Source organism: Dermacentor variabilis, unplaced genomic scaffold (genome assembly GCF_050947875.1).
Source record: "Dermacentor variabilis isolate Ectoservices unplaced genomic scaffold, ASM5094787v1 scaffold_13, whole genome shotgun sequence".
Classification (NCBI taxonomy): Eukaryota; Metazoa; Arthropoda; class Arachnida; order Ixodida; family Ixodidae; genus Dermacentor; species Dermacentor variabilis.
In genome coordinates, this window is record NW_027460291.1 from 32,851,458 (window position 1) to 32,870,316 (window position 18,859).

Genomic DNA, 18,859 nt, shown 5'->3' on the forward strand with positions numbered 1-18,859 from the left:
TTGCAGTGCCTCGGCCCCAAAGGAATCCTTCTCTACTTGAGCGTGCTCCTCACCTCTTGTCAGCCAATTGTATGAGACAAGCCGCTCAGTGTAAGCAATGTTATTCGTTTTTCAAGCAGACAAAAGTGTCCTCCTGTGTACGAGGAGAGCGTTTGATTGTTCTCTTCAGACCACCCCTCGGGTGACCCCCCGATGTTTGCGTCGGCGGTTACGCAAATTGACGTCAGGATATTGGTATAAAACATATTGGAATAGTTTTACGTTATAGGGCCCCAACCACCCACCAGGATCGGGGGAAGCCCCTTTATTGGCGGGACATGGACGCAATGTGTTTGGTTAAGATAAATTGTCTTGCCTTGTACAACTCTCCTTGGCGTAAAATTTGAACACGACTATATTGTGAGGCTTATGTTCTTGAAGAATCAGATTGCACATTACTGGGGCCGAGCCTGTAGCGACGCCACTATCGCCTCCAAAGCAGCCGAACAAGAAGATGGGCTCACGTGCCGGTAGCGCGAGGACAGAACACGCTAGCGCGCTCGACCACTCCCGAGATCCCGCTGCACCATGGCTGGCCGGTCTAAATAAACCGTGGCTACGGCGGCTACCTCTATGCGCCACCTCCTACAAATTGGTGGCCCGGACCACCGAGCCCAGCCATGCCAGCGTCAGCGCACCGACTCTACCAAGGCGAGTGACGTGGCCTCACGCGGTCCGGCAGGCGTCCCGCGGTTGTAGTGTGCCCGATAATTCTACATCGACATGTCGGACAGCTGGTTCATCCTGCTGGACAGCCACTTCCTTCTTAACAGGGCTCCAAGCTCCGGCTGCGTTCGAGGCTCCGGTTGCCACCCCCCGGCCCCGACTTCTACGACGACTTGCGGGCAGCCGTCCTTGCTCACCATGCCACCTCGAGCGCTCAGTCACAACCACTCTCGCCATTTGAACCGTCGCGTCATTCTGCATCTTGTCGTCCCACATTGCCTGCGTGCACCCGTGCCGATCTTCAGCGCGCGCCGGCCCCAGCATCCGACTTCTACTCGGTTTGTGAGCCTCCTCCCCAGCTCGAAGGCGGCTGCGCCACGACTCTTTCCAAAGAATTCACTGGGCCAAACGTAAGCGCTTTCGGCGCATTCTACGGCCCGCCGCTCTCCTTCCTTGGACATTGCCGCAAACTGTCCACTTTCCGTTCGGGAGCACCTTACTCGTCACCGATTCAGAGGCTCTCCCACAGGCTCCACTATAGGCGCAAATTTCACTTTCGCAGGCACGGCGACGCCATAAGCGCAGCCTTCGCCAGGCACTCAGCGACCACCGCAACCCCGGTGCTATCGGCATTCGAGATTTCCTCTCAAGCAACAGCAAGCGAGCCTTCCGATGTTCTGTGCTCACACTTTCCGCGGCTACATGGCCTACCGAAGTTTTGAAGGAGCAGCTCTGCAATGTGGTTTCATCAGCTCGAGAATCACTTCTACGTCAACAACATGAGTAACCAACGCTTGCGCTATCTCCACGAAATTAAGTCCCGAGCTACCAGACTGTCTACTTTTGGAACTCCAACTTCTACAGGCCGTACATCTACGAAAACCGGCGGCAGGTCACGATTTCGCACCACGGTATCACAGTGGATGTGCCTCACTCACAACCTACGATGACGGTGCTGCCTGATACACCTCTCTTGGATTGCATGAACCCGACACTACCAACGACGACATACACAATTTATCTCAACTTTACCATTGGACTTTGTTTCAGTCACGCTTCGCACTAGGAAGGGGCCCTGTAGCGGCGTCACTATCACCTCCAAAACAGGCGAAGAAGAAGATGGGCTCACGTGCCGGTAGCGCGAGGACATACCACGCTGGCGCGCTCCACCTGAACGGTCGCGGAGTCGGCCCCTCCCGAGATCCCGCTGCACCATAGCTGGCCGGCCTCAATAAACCGTGGCTACGGCGGGTATACCTCTTCGCGTCGCCTCCCAAGAGTACATAGCTTGCGAAAACATTAGTGAGCAAGTATGGGAGCCTCCGCTTATTCTACCAAACTATGCTGCCGATGCCAAACGCCGTCGTTCATTAAAAGACTCCTAGATGTCGTCTATGGCTAGGAGTCGCATTAAAATATATCTACTTCGGCCTCATGAGAATGACCAGGAGTCCCGAATGTGAAGCTTGTGGGGGCAAAGAGACGATTGCGCATCTTATGTGTGGTTGTCCTCCTTTCTGTTCACAAGGAAAAGCACTCTGTGCCACGCTCTACAGCCGTTCAGAATTCCCGGACCCTAGTCCCAGCCGATGTCAGCCCGAGCTACTCTGAAAGCGGCACTGTTTTCTCTTTTGTTTTTCTTTTTAAGCGTCGGGACTTAACGAAAAGAATTATGCAGATCCCACGCAACATGGTAATAGATGTAATCGAAGCTTTCTGTGCTAGTTGCGTTGGTTGTTACCGCGAATGTTTAAGGTCTACAGCATTTAGTGCAGTACTAGAGTGGCGAGCTGATGTTAAAGGTTACCTTGCGTGCACCACTGCTGTTTGTTTTTGTAGTATACAGAACACAGAGCGAGACGTGTTTGCTTGAACCGTTGCTGTGCGCCATCGTCCATAACCATCGGGAAGGTTAGCATTGTCATTGTCTCACACGGCACATTGCATCGTGGCAGACGTGTTAAACTTTAATTGAATTATGGGGCTGTACGTTCTAAAGCCGCAATCAAACAATGCCGTAGTGGAGGACTCCGGATTAATTTTCAGCCCCCCCCCCCTCCCTAGGGTATCTTTAACGTGCACCTAGATCTACGTTCACGAGCGCTTTTGCGTTTCGCCCCCGTTGAAATGCGGCAGCCGTATACAGTCGGGATGGAACCCCCGATCTGAAGCAACGCTATAGCCGCAAACCTACCGCGGCGGGCACAGAAGAGGTGATTTGACGTGCGGCCTTGACAAATTTGCACGGCGTTTATTAATGCGAAAGCATCAAATGGCCCATTGAGCGAAAAGGCCAGCGTTTGTCGTCTAGACAAGCGAAAAATGGCACCTAAATTCCCATTGGCTACCACGCCACGTGACGAGCGCGCCTCGACGGAGCAGGGTGGCCGATAGGGCACACCTGCTACTGCATTAGCGCGCCAGGTTTTGCGCGATGGTATAGAGGGCACCGCCGCGATGTCACACCCGCCACCATCGCTCTCGGAAGCCTGTGTTATCCGCGCGTTACGCAAGCTCTCGCCTGCGTACAATTGCGCCTCGGTGAGGCCAAATTGAAACGCGCCAAGCCAACGTGTCGTAGATAGCAGGCCTCTGCACACTGCTTTATGACGCCATGCTACTTATACTGGACCGGAATTTCCATTGCCAAGCCCGGCGTGACGACAGCGGTGACGTCAAAATCACCGCGGCTTACTCGGGAGCATCCCCGCTAGATTCTATGGCAGTCGGGCAAGGTTGCATGACGTCACGGATCGAAGTGCACCGACCTTGTACTATCTAGGATGCGTTGGCCAAGCGTCCAACGCGCTCGCTTGCCCACGAGGAGTTCATAACTCGAAGGACTGATCAGTGGCGTTCATTTGGACGTTAACGCTTTCGCATTCAGAACTCATACGAAATGCGTATGTGTCCTCGTCTTTTTTTTTTTTTTTTTGAGAAGTAGGAGAAACGCACTGTACTCTACCTTGAACTTAAGTTTATCCAGTTCGCAACCGGCCCTCATGTCTAGTAATAGCGTTTCTTGCCTTCTTACGTCGCCTTTTCCCTCTCCTTCCCCATGAATTACAGCCTCTGCACGGGCCGACCCGAAAGCTCGGGCAGTCCGAAGGGTTTTCGGTGTGCCCGGGCCGGGCTCAGGCATGAGGCCGTGGGCCTCGAGCTTGAAGCCACGGGCCCGGGCCGGACTCGGGCCCATTCTTTAAAGGGTCTTAGCATGGCTTCGAGTACACACGAACATTGTGCATTGCATAGTCCAAGGCATTCAATGTTAAGCTGAAGTTACACAGGTAAAGAGCAGGCTTTTAGTATACCTTGGCAAAGAAAATAGAAAAAGATATGAAGTCCTAATTTTTTAAGAGGAAGCTTTAGCTCGGGCCCAACTCCGACGCGGCCTATTCAAAAACATGTAAAACGCAAAAACGTTTTTATGAGATAACCCCTGGACCGATTTTGATGAAATTTGTTGCATTTGAAAGAGAAAGTTAAATTCTAGTGACTGTTGGAAGCGGAATTTCGATTTAGGACTTGAATTTTCTTATAACGATTTTCAAATATTTGACCGTTTGAAAAAAATAGAAGCACGAAGTTTACAAATTCATAGCTCTGCATTAAGAACAGATATCGCGGTTCTGTAAACGGCATCCATTAGATCATTCAAAGCGGACAAATTCAATATGTCATTTTACATCTTACGTGAATTTGTTACGTTGGTTACGATGGTTTTGCAAAAGTTGTATTTCCCTATGATTAAAATTTTTTATATTCATGTGTAACATATCAATTTTGTCCGCTTTAAACGTACTATTAGATGCAATTCACAGAATTGTATTATCATTCTTAGTGGTTGAGTTACAGAGTTGTAAACCTGATAGTTTCGTTTTTTGAAAATTTACGATTTTTGCCAATTTTTAATAAAAAATTGACGACCTAACTCAAAAATTCGAAACCAACAGTCACTAGATTTTAAGCTTTTCTTTTAAATGCAGCAAACCCCGCCAAATTTGGTGCAGTGGTTGCTGAGAAAAACGAATTCTCCTTTTACATGTATTTAGATAGGAGCACCCGAGCTAAAGCTAAAGCGAAGCTGCTAGCCTCTCGGTGGGCGGAATATTTCGTGTCCGCGTCTGTTAGCATAAATGTGGGCCTATCCCGGCGGCAGTGCAGGCCAGGAGCAGTGGCTCGTACACCCGGAAGGCAGAAGCTTCACGCACTCAGCCAAGTGAAGAAAACAGTGCATACATTGTTTGGAATCGCGCATACAATATGCAGAGCAGCATACGTTTCAATATAGAACGAACACGAAACAAGCATTCGAACCATATATTCGATGATAAGGCTCTTGAAATAACAATGCGAAGCACGTAGCGCTCCCCGCATACGTTTAGCGGTAAAGATTACCGCTGCGAAGCTGCCGCCGCGACGGCAGCTTGCGAAGAGGGGAGTGATGTGCCTTTCGGTGTATCAAATAGCCAGCCTAGCAACTGATTTCTATGTTGTTGCAGCACCGCTATGGGCGGCGGCGTGCTGTCAAATCTACCATTACTCTAAAGCAATAAAGCATTGCAAAGCCCTTTACGTCTACTTTCGCAGGGTCGGCATGGCGAGTAATATTTTCCTGTTCCACAGAAACGAACGTTGTTTCCGCGTAAGAAAAATAAATTATGCAAAAGGCGCTCTTGAAATTATTTTCCTGTTACCGCTTTTGCGATTGCACTACACAACTCTTGATGCTAAATAATATTTCCGTGTTAATTTACTTATTCCTTTATTTTATGCTGCATGCTCACGAATCGGCCTGTTTATATAAGCGTATCATGAGAAGCCAACAAACATTGACACCAAGGACAGCATAGGGGAAATTACTTGTAATTACTAAATGAATTAAAAGAAATGATAAATTATTGGAAATGAAAAGAGATGAAAACACAACTTGCCGCAGGTGGGGAACGATCCCCGCGTCTTCGCATCACGCGGGCGATGCTCGAGCGAATTGAGCTACCGCGGTGCCGCTTTCCCGTCAACTTTCCCGGGTATTTATGCTTCCTCTCTCGGTTGCCCGGGAGCCTTTCTCTCGCCCCGCCTCGACGAGCGACAGTTCGCAGCCGCCCCCGTTCCTACCCGCCACTCATTCATGCGAGAGCTCACGCGCGACGCCCCCTCGCCCCTCTTCGGTGTCATGATGCGAGGCGGCCCAAGAGCACGTGTCCGTTCCCTCGGCACGTTTCGTCACCTTGCCTCGCCCAAGTCCGACCTACCACCGACTTGAAACGGCCGAAAGATCCAAAGAAAGCTAGTCACTTTGAAAACTGCAATGATCAGTTGTCTTGCTGAAGCTTGTGTGCCAAGACTCACTTCCTTTCTTTTCTCCTCATCTTTTCTATAATTTGCCAATTTTCCGATCCCTCATTGCATAGGAGAGAGTTGCCCTGGTTAACCTATAATGGTTTCCAGCAAGTGGCAGTGGAAAAAAGAACGCCACTTTTTTTCACAAAAACTGTGCATCTTCGGTTGTGTATCGCATACCTCTCTCATGGTGACTGTCCTATATCGGCCAGACAGGTCGTTGCATTAATGACCGCATGCGTGAGCATCGCTATCTGCTACCTACAGATACAGGAGGGAACTTGCCATTGCATTGCAAAAAGCACGAATGCCGGCCAGTTTTTGATAGTGTATCGATAGTGGGGAGAGAGCGTAGTAAACTGCAAAGAGAAATTAGCGAAGCGTTCCGCATGAAAAAGTTGGGCCCGCATACATGTTTGAGTGAACCTTCGGTTCATATCAATGATAAAGAACTTCAATTTCTAAATTTATCATGTTAATTCACGTGTTGTCGCCTTTGTCGGGAAGGGGTGTGATTTCGCTTTTGTGTACGTGTATAACTTTTGTTGATAATTGACTACAAACCTTGTTATAGTTCTCGGGCGTATAGGCATGCGTGACGGAGATTTGCGGAATGTTTTCACAATAAACTTCAGTTGTAAGTCCAGCATTGTCCTGTCCGTTTCTACTTACTTGTGCTCGCGTCCGTACTTGCTGGAAACCATTATGTATTCACCATGCACCAACTGGCCCAGCAAACTACCCTGGTTAACACTCTCATGGAATCAGCCAACACCACCTTGATAGCACAAGGCCTGTTCACTCCTATCCATGACGTCATGCTACCTGGCCCGACTGCCATAGAATCTAATGGGGATGCTCCCGAACAAGCAACATTGACTTTGACGTCACCGCTTTCGTCCCGCCAGCCTTGGCAATGGAAATTTCGGGCCAAGTAGCATGACGTCGTGGAGCGTAGTGAACAGGCCTTGTGCTATCTAGGTGGTGTTGAATCAGCTCGTGTTTTTGTTCGCTTAACAGTTTGTTTAAAGACAGCTTCTGAAGCTTTCTGCACTATCGCTGCTGTAGGGCTGACTTCATGACCAAAAATCACAGGGCAGCCAGTAGGCGTTATCTGTTCGCAAGCACTAATCAAGGGTCTGACACACAATCTTTAAAATTAATTTGCAAAAAAAAAAAAGAACTACGCAGCTCTCATTCAAGCCGTTTAGCAAAATGACGAAAAATGCTCGGGAAAACGTGCGATTAAAAATTTTCGCCGAATTAGGGACAAAAATGGCCATTCGGGGATTTCAAAGAAACGCAGAACACGCAGCACATCAGTCACTTGTTAGCAAAGTAAGCAAAGCATATCCGTCTTGGACCGACGCGGACGGAGGAGAAGCGAGGTCGCTCGATGCGGCTGGCTAGTTGAATGCACTAATCCTCCTCGGGAGGGAACTGCGCCTACAGCCTCGAAGCTGCTGCACGGAAATGTTGGGATAAAATACCGTCCACCACGCCGAACGAGCTTGCCGGCGCATTCACCCTTCCCGGCGTCCGCTCAGATCCTCGTCACGGTAGCATTCGTGCGAAGTGGCCAGCCAAAACGCCCGCTCATTCTTCGTAGTCTGCTATCGGTCCTAAGCAAGAGAAGGAAGGCCGGTCCTTGACCTCTGAAGCCAACGTAAAAGTACTGACGATGCCCCTGCCGCAATTCGCCAATAAATTGGCGAAGTGTTCCGGCTTGTTTATAGGATGAAAATATCTCACGACTGCAGATTGCAAAGCTAACGACCGTCATTAACTAAGCTGCACCCAACGACACAGCGCTAGACACACCAATTGAAGATGAGGCAACAGGAGCTGGGGCCGAATTCACAAAGCTCTTCGTTCATTAAAAAAAAAAAGTTCGCTAATTTCAGATGCTGCACATAATATTAGCGAAGGTGGCCGGCCAACGGCAAATATCGCTTACGAACAAGAAGCGGTCCAATTCGGCGACGGGAGGAACAAGAAGGTGGCGCATCGCTGTCCGGCGATCACATATCAAGGCTCGTGGGAAACTCCCTTTTGAATCGCTGTTCCTACGGAGGAGACCACCACCCGGTGTTCCGCAGCCGAGATGCCCGAATCTTCTTGGGCGCGCAACCTGATTCGAGCGCATGTAGTAGGCGGGAATCGGAGGCGACAGTCGGATGACGAATCTCGAATGACGACGATGGCGTGACCATGACGTCATCGCGAACCCAGCGGCTCAAGTTGATAGGCACCGCCACCACCGCGACGTAGGAGGCTAGATAGACAGACACACTCAAAACGCTTCAAGGTCGCAAGAATGCTTCGCATTAATAATACGCCAATGTCTTGCCAAGTATAGAACTGGACACGACACGAACGACATGAGGAGACAGAGATGCGAGCAGTCCCTTTCTTGCAATCTTTTGTTACGTTACGCCACAGACGACGCTACGGGAACATATATTGAAGTTGTCAGCCGGATTACGTAACGCTCCGCAAGACAATCGCAACAGAAAAGCAAAGTCGGTTTTTGTGTCGAAAGCCGGTAACTGTATCCGCACCGCTACGGCCTCAGGAAGCATTGCACGGCTGTATGAATCACGGCACGAAAAATGGAGAGAGTATCCAGGGTTCTCGGAGTAGAGTAACACAAAAAGAGTATAACCGCTGATCTTTATCACGTGATAGTACATTTCCTCGCAAGCTTGTCGAAGTGAAGCCGAGCCATTATGTAGATTGCAAGTGGCGACGCTACAGTGGTCGGAGGAATGACACCCAACCTACAAGTCGACATATTGTGTCACCTCCTTGCAACAACTCCCGCGACGACCCATTCCTGACTCCTTCCCAGCGTAGACATTGTGCGGGCTAAGCCGTGCTATCGTCGGTGCTTTCCACATGTCGGGCAGACGCGAGTGCACGATGAGTGCTAAGCTTTCAGGCTGCGGTCTCGTTCATGGGCGTTGAATAGCGATTTGGATACACAAAAGTGCCACGACACATACCAATGCAGGTACCGCAGTTGGACGCAAACGTCCCCTGCGCTAGATTTGCCGCGGCCATGTAATCGGTTTGCTACCGCGATGCACAATGTGGAGACCTCAGAGAAACGTGCAGTTAGCTTGCCAAGTCACGCCTCGTACCGGCGAAAGCTGGTCAAACGATGCAGCCGGCCAAGCAGCCTATGGCCACGGGAGGACACGTAGTACATACACACAAGCACGCGTGTGCACCGTCAACGACAAACACACTACAAGCGTGGTCAGAATCGCACACAGCGTTTTCGCGCTTACGCTGCGAGTACGTTTGCCCGAATGAAAGCAGTGACGAGCTTATAGACAAACAGCGAGCAAACAGCCAAGCACAAATGCTCGGGGACGCCATTTGTGCCAGGGCGGGCGTAAGCTTCCGGGTACCCACCCGTGAAGAAGAGAAGGAAGTGCGCGAAGAGAGCGGATACCGTTGGAAGGGGGGAGTGAGGGGGTCGCGCTGGTTTCGAACCCTCCTGGCGGGTCATGGCTGCGTCTCCTCGTGGATGCCGGAGATTCACGGAGCCGTGCTCACGTCGTCGACTCCGCTGACCGAACCCATCGATATCGCGGTGAGCCCCAGATCAGGACCCGGGATTTGGGCTCCGAGACGCTATGCGGCCGGAGCGTGGAGAGGCGGAGATGCCCTCCTCGCCGATGCTCATTCGTTGTTTCCTTTTGCCGATCTCTCTCCCCGGCGCTTACTCGCTCGTACCGAGCCATAGCGCGCGTCCAGCGTAGCGCTCACAGGGTCGCGGCGGTGATCCCCCAGGGAGCGAGCACCCCGATTGGATTTAGTCTCCCGGACAATTCAACCCCGCTTTCGACCCCCAGTCTCTACTCTCTCTTCTTTTCGGTCACTAAAGCGGGCGAGCTGTTGTTCGCTTGAATCTAGTTGCGTGCGGCGCCGCGGAAAGTACAAGCTCCGCGCCTCAAAGCAAGCATCCTTATCCAATTGCTCTTTCTTTTTTCGGCTTCCAGTAAAAATTGTCTCGAAACGAGCGGCCCTTTCCGTAACATCTCGATCACAGCGAGTCGCGTGGTCTGAGCTCTCTTCCTCCTCGACGGTGGCTGACGGCGACCGTTTCCTACGGCTGCCTGTTCGCTACGTGGCCAGCCGTTATTAGCGGCGTCCGCAGTAAATGCTTAGCGCATCAAATCGCAACGAGCGTTTGTGTAACGAGAGCTACAAAGCTTCTAGATCGAGACAGCAAGAATCCGTGGAAGACAAGACGGTTGAGCCGAGATAGCTGTGACGGGCAACTCCGCAAACCGACGCGGTGCAGTGGTGGTAGGCGACAGGAAAATGAACCCAAAGAAAATTGAGGAGTGCAATGAACAGGAAGGGCGATCAGAGCGTAAAGAAGAGGATGCCAAGACAGAGCACCACTGAGGCCGATCACGAGCGCCCGCCAACCGGCCACGGTGGTTAGCTTAGATGATATGACGTCACGCTGTTAAGCTCTAGGTCACTGGTTCGATGCCCGGCTGCGGTGGCTGCATTCAGACGGAGGCGAAATGCAAAAAAAAAAAAAAATGCTCGCGTGCCGTCCATTGGGTGCACCTTAAAGAACCGCACGTGGTCAAAATTAAGCCGTAGCCCCCCACCACGGCGTGCCCTATAATCATACATATCATGGTTTTGGCACCTAAGACCCCGGAATGAACATAATTATTATTATTTACCTCCGCGCACAGCTGTGCATGGCGCTGTGTTCGAGGCGCGGTGCCTGGACGGTGACGCACGTGCACCGTGGCGCAGCCCGCATTTGCTATCCTGTAGTGTTTGCATTGCGCCACACTTGCTGCCTGCGAGATTCGCACGCTTCTGAAGCGAATGCGTGAAATAAATCAATTAATTGGGGTGTGATAAGAGCCTCAGGACCCCTCACGGCCTAATTTGCGCAGCTACGCCGTATTCACCAGCGAAACATTGCGCTGAGAGCAGAGGAGCGGGCAGCAGTCGCCCCCACGCAGGAGGTTCGCAAACCGGACATGTGACTTGCCTGCAAATATACAGGGCGTTTTTTTTTTCTATACAGTACAGCTTTTTCATATAAAGGCTATAAGCGCAGCGAATGGGGCGTTGTTGCGGGCGAGTTCCTAGGCAAGTGCGGGCATACTTAGCCGCTAATAACGTGAGCTCCAGAAGACTAATTTAGCTTAAAATATTCACCAACTTTTCTATTGGTGCCTTAGGGGTAGTTTAAATGGCGAATCTGAACGCAGTCTCATTTTCATGCGCCCTCACGTTTTAAATGTCTTGAGAGTCTCACTTCATTTGAGGCATTTATCGTCGAATTTCAATGCGCCGCGGCCTCGCTATCATACCAGACCAAAATGCGCCCCGCGACCACGAGCGCGAGGTAGTTTGGACCGGGCCGGTCGCAGCAGCCATACCGACGAGGCCCGCTTTGCCTGGCAAGCCTGTGCCGCTGCGTCCGGATTTGCCGCGGGATGCTAACGTGCCCGTACTTCTTTACGGGACGTTGCCGTCTGACGCTGAGCGGGACGCTCTCCATCTCGATATTGCCTCGATTCAGCTTTGGAATTTGATCATGAATAGGATTTTTAAAATGTGGGTGTGCATGAAAATGCCACTGCCTCCAAACTTGCTATTCAGACAACTGCGTCTAACGCTCTATTGAAAAAAAAGTCAATTTATGCATTTCTGTTAAATAGTCTTCGGAAGTTCACGTTATTAGCGGCAACGTATGTCCGCCTCGCCTAGGAACTTCTCTGCAAAAATTCCACGTTCACTGCGCTCATTACTTTTTATAAAAGATCTGCATTGTACAAAAAAAAAAGACCCTGTACACATGGTGCTGCAGAAGGAACGTGTCTTGCAAGCTGCGTGCTTCTTCGGATTGCGGGAGAACCACTTAGCCTTGTCCCATAATTACAACCAGTTATTCCTCTACCGCAGGAGCTCTTCTCTCGATATTTCCGCAGGACTATACCGCGGAGTTCTTCTCCGCATCATAATCACAACCTCGCATATGTTGGTCGCAAGAATATGCCTCATCAGTACGAAAGCCACATCAGACCATCTTAATAGACTACCTTGAAAGCGTTCGGCAGCATTCCTATCAATTTATATTTATATAAGGGAGTTAACGTCAAACAGAACTTGTATTATACAAGTGAAATGAAGGTCACAGTGAACCGCGCATCCCTCTGAAACCGCAGAACACAATCGCCCTCGTGTTTTTTCCATGAACTATGCTAGCAGAACGCACAACTTCCGTCAAAATGAAGTAATCCAGCCTTATTCACATGTTCCCGTTCAGAGCACCTATACAAAGTTCACGTGTTTCGCTCTAACACAGTCAAGCATTCAGTATCATGTTCACTCAAAACATGCAACGACTGCAGCGGTCTGACGGCATCAACGGTCGGTATCATTCCGCTACACTTAAAACCTCTTTCGTTAGGCACACCTGATAATGGAACCATGTTCTCGAATAACGACTTCAGTAACTCTTGTTACAACTTAACTGTCAGCGCGATAACGGCGAGTGCTTCACTAAGCTGCAATTGTTTCCTTATGTATTCCAAGTCTGTTGATGAAGCAACGTAAATTAGTGAGCTAACGTTGTTTCCGTTCCACTGATATTTATAATGTTCTTTTGCGCGTATTTTTTTTTTTACCTTTGCATATGCAGCCCTTTCCTCTATAGAGGAACATGGCGTATAGGCAAACGTCTTAAAGGGCGATGTGATCAGCCGCAGCTGTGTAACAACGCGAATACTATATGTAGATTTGGGGATGTAAACTGTCGACGCGGTCGAGAAACCTACGTACCGTGCTTCGTCAAAGCACGCAACGGGCGCAACCTGTGCAGGTTCGATTGCATGTGCCTTGAGAAGAACGAATAATACATGCGAACATGACATCTGTCCATCGCCATGAATGACCGCATTGGCGCAACCGCTCGCTCGTCTGCTCATAACTTTTCTTGTACAAATCTAATCACAGCCCCTACATCTGGTAATAATCTGATATCATCACATATAATCTTTTATAAAACCGCGTACATAGCTTGTGCTAAAATATATGATTACGTGAGTTTAGCGGATGTGGGGTTATGAGACCTACGAGTGATTACAAATGAGATTGCGAGCCGCTTCGGTGAGAACTGTCTAAGCGCTCAGTGAAATCTTACCTACCCTTATAAAAATGAACGTTAACATTCTTTAGAACTCCTACCAACTTTCTATTAACTTTATTGACAGTCTATTAACATTTACATTCTAGTAACATTTGTTCATACACAGTCAAAAGACTTCCTTCTTACTTTTGTATAAAGAATATTTTCAATACACCGTTAACAGACTTTCTTCTTACTTTTGTATAAAGAATGTTTTAAATACACCGTTAAAAGACCTCCTTCTTACTTTTGTATAAAGAATATTTTCAATACACCGTTAACAGACTTTCTTCTTACTTTTGTATAAAGAATGTTTTAAATACACCGTTAAAAGACCTCCTTCTTACTTTTGTATAAAGAATATTTTCAATACACTGTCAACAGATTTTCTTCTCACTTTTGTATAAAGAATGTTTTAAATACACTGTTAATAGACTTCCTTCTTACTTTTGTATAAAGAATATATTTAATACACCGTAAAAGACTTCCTTCTTACTTTTGCACATAGAATATCTTAAGGTCCCCATCAACATGTATTTTTCTAACTTTTATCTCTATAACCACTTCAGTACTGCGTCAGAAGGCTCGTTACTTTTGTGTAAAGAATGTTGTACTATACATCATCGAACTATATTTTTTGTTTGAAGGACATGTATCCTCAGTACGTCCACAGCTCGTACTGTTTGCCAAAAAAATATTTAGAATGGGAAGTAGCTTGAGAGTTTTTGATAAATTTTTCAAACACACATTAATGCCGATATATGACATACTCAGGAGTCAAGCTCTTTGTTTTAAATCATAGTCCCAATCCAAGTCGGTAGCCGGTTGTTAACGGAGTGCTCCTAAAATGTTTAAAGAAATATGTTCGTAAATTGTTAGAACTAATCTTTTAGAGGATCTACTGGACTACGTGAGCGTGCGGTGAGGTCAGCACACTCCGAGAAAATTTGCTTGCGCTACACCACCTGACCGGTGTGATAGCGGACTACTGTGCAAGCCGCACACCAGTTACAGAGCTTTATCCCGACCTTGGGGCTGGTTAATTAAAGGCCTATTTACGCTTGAGCCGTGACGCGTGCGGTCGTGCAGAAAACTGTACATTTCGCCCACTGGTTCACAAATTTTGGCATACACTGGGCTCGCACATGCAGTGTAAACCGAAGTGTGTGTACCAGTCTACGAAATGTGCAAATTTTCACCCGACCACATGCGTGCGGGCAGGCAGCTGGTGTGGTGTAAGGCTCGAGCATAAATTTGCCCTTACCACGCACTGCTATTGCAATGCCACCAATTAGCTTTGCAACGAGATAATTAGGTCAGTGCTATCTGCGATATAAATAGTACGCCCTAAGCTGGAACGTGTCAGCATAGTAGCGTCATGATATTTGTTAAAAAGAAGAAAAAGAGCCGAAACTCGGGGTAACACGGCGCTGGAACGTTGCCGCTCAAATGTCCAAAAGGCTGCAAAATACAACTACTGCTGAGTGAGAGCGGGTATTGACCTGAGAAGCGCACAGGTCGAATAGAAAGAAAAGCTGAACTCTGTGCAAGCAACACTTTTCTGTGAAAAAATAATTAGATTACCCTTACAGTGTAAAAAATTTAGCTTTCTACGCGTTCCTATTCGCACGCTTTCGTCCCTGCCTCCTACCGACGGCTTCTGCACATTAAAGGAAATAGGACCTTGTATCAAAGTGAAGGCAAAGTAACTATGTCAACTGATGTGCTTTATGGTGATGGTAGCTTGCTGTGATGTGAAAACAGATCGAAAAGAAATAATTATGCGCTCTTAACATTCAGTGATCTTGCTTCACAACACGGCGACAAAATTTTGAGCTCCGACAAGGGGTCCTCATGACATCCGTAATAATGGCATTCCGTATACCAACAGCCAGGATATCAAAGGCCATGCTTTTGTCGTGCTTCGAGCGTCTGAAAACTGCTGACGTCATAGCCGCCACGCCTCGGACATGTACTTGACTATAAAAATAGTACTACAATGTGCTTCACCGCTGGGCGCCAGGGAGCTATGTTTTGTCTTTGAAAGCAGCAAGTGCTAAAGGATGCTCTTGCGCAAAATAGAATATCCACATAATTTACCCAATATGATTTTATTTTTCTATGCGTATTACATTTCGAGAAAAAAAGTCGGTTTTCAGAACAATAATTGTCTCGAAAGATAAAACTATACAGCCCCTAATGCCCAACAAAATTGAGCCGGCTGCCTTCTCAGATTTTTTTTTTTTTTCAACCTCGGCCATGAGGGGCATTCCTCCCTTCAAGTGCAGTTCCCAGAAAGGGGTGCGTACACAAAGGCCGGCCACAGCTTTCACCAAGAGGCGAGGAATGTCTAGGTGTGAGTCAACCATCGCAAGGTAGCGGGGGAGGGGGGGGGCATGTTTCGGCTTAAAGAGGGGCTTTAGTTCCGCGGCGGTCAAGGCGAAGCAGGTGGATGGAAAGAATGTCACATGCCTCCCCACGCATGCGCACAAATTTGACAGTTGGCCGAGTCGAGGCAAAGAGGGAGACCATCGCAATCGCCATCAGTTCCTTTGCGACGCCAGCATTGTACGGTCGCAGAGATGTAGGTGCTTCGTGGCGTATTGTAGCAGCAATCCAGCTGTTTTTGCTGCTATTTATGCTTATGCTGTGTTGTAGCTAATTCATCGATGCAAGCCAACCAGCAAGGTGTTTGCGAAGCCCACGGTGCTTTCTTCGTTCCGTGATGTGAGCGTTTCTGGAACTTCTCTGCCAGCTGTGATGCAGTGTCGTGTGAAGTGATTTAATATTGGCACTGTCCGTGTTTTAAACTGCACAAATAGCAAACAGCTGTTCCTCAAGACTGCTATGCGCCGAAGTTTTCTCTATCTCCAAATTATAATAAAAGGTATGTTCTTTTCCACCATTTTTCACAAACATATTATTTTGATGTTATTTTATTTCAGTTTCTAATGCCGCATTTTGGCAGGTTATTATAGCGCGAACTGTAACGACGTGAAATGTTTTAAGAACGATTTTCTTACCTTTTTCAGCTGCCCCGCGTCATGGGGTTCGCTTGAAGTTGCTATAAACACGAAGCGTACAAATACTTCGTTTTCACAGCGTTCGCAATGACCTAAGGTCTGGTAAATATTGTGTGATCATGAACTCATTCTTTGCTCTTTCCTACTCTGGCTGCACAGGATGAGAAATAGTAAAATATTGACGTATAGCTTCACGGTTCACAAGTACATATTCTTCAGCGAACCGGTTCACAATGACATAGGTTGCACTGGATAGACAAGTGCGAATGTGAAAGAAAATCATTCGCACCTGTTTAACCACTGCAACCTATGTCATTGTGAACCGGTATTTTTTGACACTCATATTTTGTTTTCGAGTAAAAATAAACGAACACGTCAAATTACAGAAGCGTTCCGTATAATAAGGCGTGCTTAAAAATGCATCAGTCAGCCATTGCTTGCTATCACTGACAAAGCATTTGTGTTCTTGAATACTGCTTCAAGCTCTGTCATCTGTTTATATAAAAATGGATGACACGTTTTGCACATGCTCGGTGCAGCTAGCTGGCGCTGTTACTTTCATTCCTTCCAAAAATACCCAGCTTTGAGTAAGCGCTCGCGTGTCCACCTTCTCTGCGTCCGTGTCTATTGTGCGTGCTACAAATTTCACCATGAATAAACCATGTAATTAACTTTTTTAGTGAGTAACTCATTTATGCAGTTAATTGGTAGAGAAACCCATTTAGTACACTTTCCTAATTTTAATAACACGTAGTAAATACAACGCAGTAAAGGATATGCATTGAATAATGTGCCCCATCCTTGCCATCTCCTCTGCAAGTAAACAGGGATGACGGTCACAATTTTATCATTCATGTGAACCTTAAAAAGGTGTTCTATGTATGTGATATGCTAACCTGAACATGATGTTAACACTGACCATCTTGTGTCTGTGCAGGGTTGGTTCATTCTGCAAGCATTCTGAGACATCAGCTTGCATAATCGATGCTTGCTAGAGATTATGCGACAGCTGCCATGCCGTAATCAACTAAGTCATTATTCGTTTATTTTTTCTTTTAATTTCTCTACTACTTCTCTCACAATTCTGTGTAAATATTTTTGTGTGAATAAACTTCTTTCAGTGCAAACTTGCATTTGTTTTCCATTTACGTGCACCTTCTAGGTTGCATACTGCCTTTTACCAACATGTTCACACATACTGACAAGTGTTTACACTATGCTACTAGGTCGTATGTGGGACAAATGTTACTAGGGGAATAGTAAGACGTCAATAGCAAGTACATAAGCACATGTAAGTAAAATATTGCCAGAGTGTTACTAAAGAGCCTAAAGACTTGTGTTGGTTGACGGTTAGTACAATGTTTACAGACCATCTATGAACATGCTTCAGTTGAAGTACTGTAGCCAATTCTTGATAGGATCCAATTCTTGATAGGATGTTACTAGGGTGTATAAAGACAAATGTTAATAGGTGATTGGTAGGAAGTTGGCAGAACGTTTACAAACATTGTTCAATTGGAAGAATGTTAATATGGCGTATAAAGAAAGCTTGTTAATAGGGGATTGGTAGGAAGTCAACAGAAAATATATGAACATTTTTCTTTTGAAAGAATGTTAATACGGTGTATAAAGAAAGCTTGTTAATAGGGGGTTGGTAGGAAGTTAACAGAAAATATATGAACATTTCTCTTTTGAAAGAATGTTACTAGGGTGTATAAAGACAAATGTTCATAGGAAATTGGTAGGAAGTTTAAAGACATCCTATGAACATGTTTCTATTGAAAGTTGGTGGCCAATTGTTTCTAGGGTGTTACTAGAGCGTTGTTAGGATGTATAAAGACAGCTGGTAGGATTTCAATTGACTGTTGGTAGGTTCTAGTAACAAAAGTCTATAGACTGTCTAAAAAATGTTGCTAGAAATTTTTATAAGGGTACGTTGCCCTTTTTGCGCGCCAAATACGCTAGTGGGGAGTGCCTCTGGGATTCGCATGCGGCAAAACGTCATATGCAGAGGACTTATTTGCCCACCTTAATTTTGATTGGAAATCATCAGATGACCCATTGAACGAAAAAGCCGGTGTCTGTCGTCTGGAGCAGCGAAATGGCACCTAAATTCCCGTTTCCTGCGACGCGTTCGCGCCTCGATGGAACAGAGCGGGCGAAAGGCAACACTTCCTGCCGCGCCAGGTGTTGCGTAAAGGGCGGCGACGCCACTTCACCCTCGCTCGCGGAAGCCTGTGCTATCCGCGCGTTCCTTGTCCTTGCAAGCTCTTGCCTACGTTCCAACTGCGCCTCGGTAATCGCTATTAAGAAATAAACATATAAATAATAGAATAAATTCGACAAGAAAAACGTCGGCGGTAGCGAGTTTAGAACCTACGAACCCACGCTTAAAAGCTGAGTGTCTTATCCACTGGGATAAACCAGCGCCTCCTAGAGAGCAGCCCTGTGTACTCTGCTTTATGACATCATGCTACTTGGACCCAACTTTCCATTGCCAAGCCCAGCGTGACGAAAATGGCGACTTCAAAATAACCGCGGCTTACCGAGGAGTGTCCCCCATTGCATTCAATTGCAATATGCTTCAAGGTAGCATGACGTCACGGAT

At 47.4% G+C, this 18,859-nt stretch overlaps 1 protein-coding gene and 1 long non-coding RNA gene across 3 annotated transcripts in view; one reads left to right on the forward strand and one right to left on the reverse strand.

The window, feature by feature from the left end:
- The window catches only part of Mp (collagen XV/XVIII-type protein multiplexin), a 448,114-nt gene that overhangs the window by 175,592 nt on the left and 253,663 nt on the right, over positions 1–18,859 (reverse strand). The window lies entirely within an intron of this gene.
- Positions 15,867–17,364, forward strand: LOC142566607 (uncharacterized). Its single transcript, XR_012825083.1, has 3 exons — positions 15,867–16,115; positions 16,261–16,348; positions 17,189–17,364. It is a non-coding gene; the product is annotated as an uncharacterized LOC142566607 (long non-coding RNA).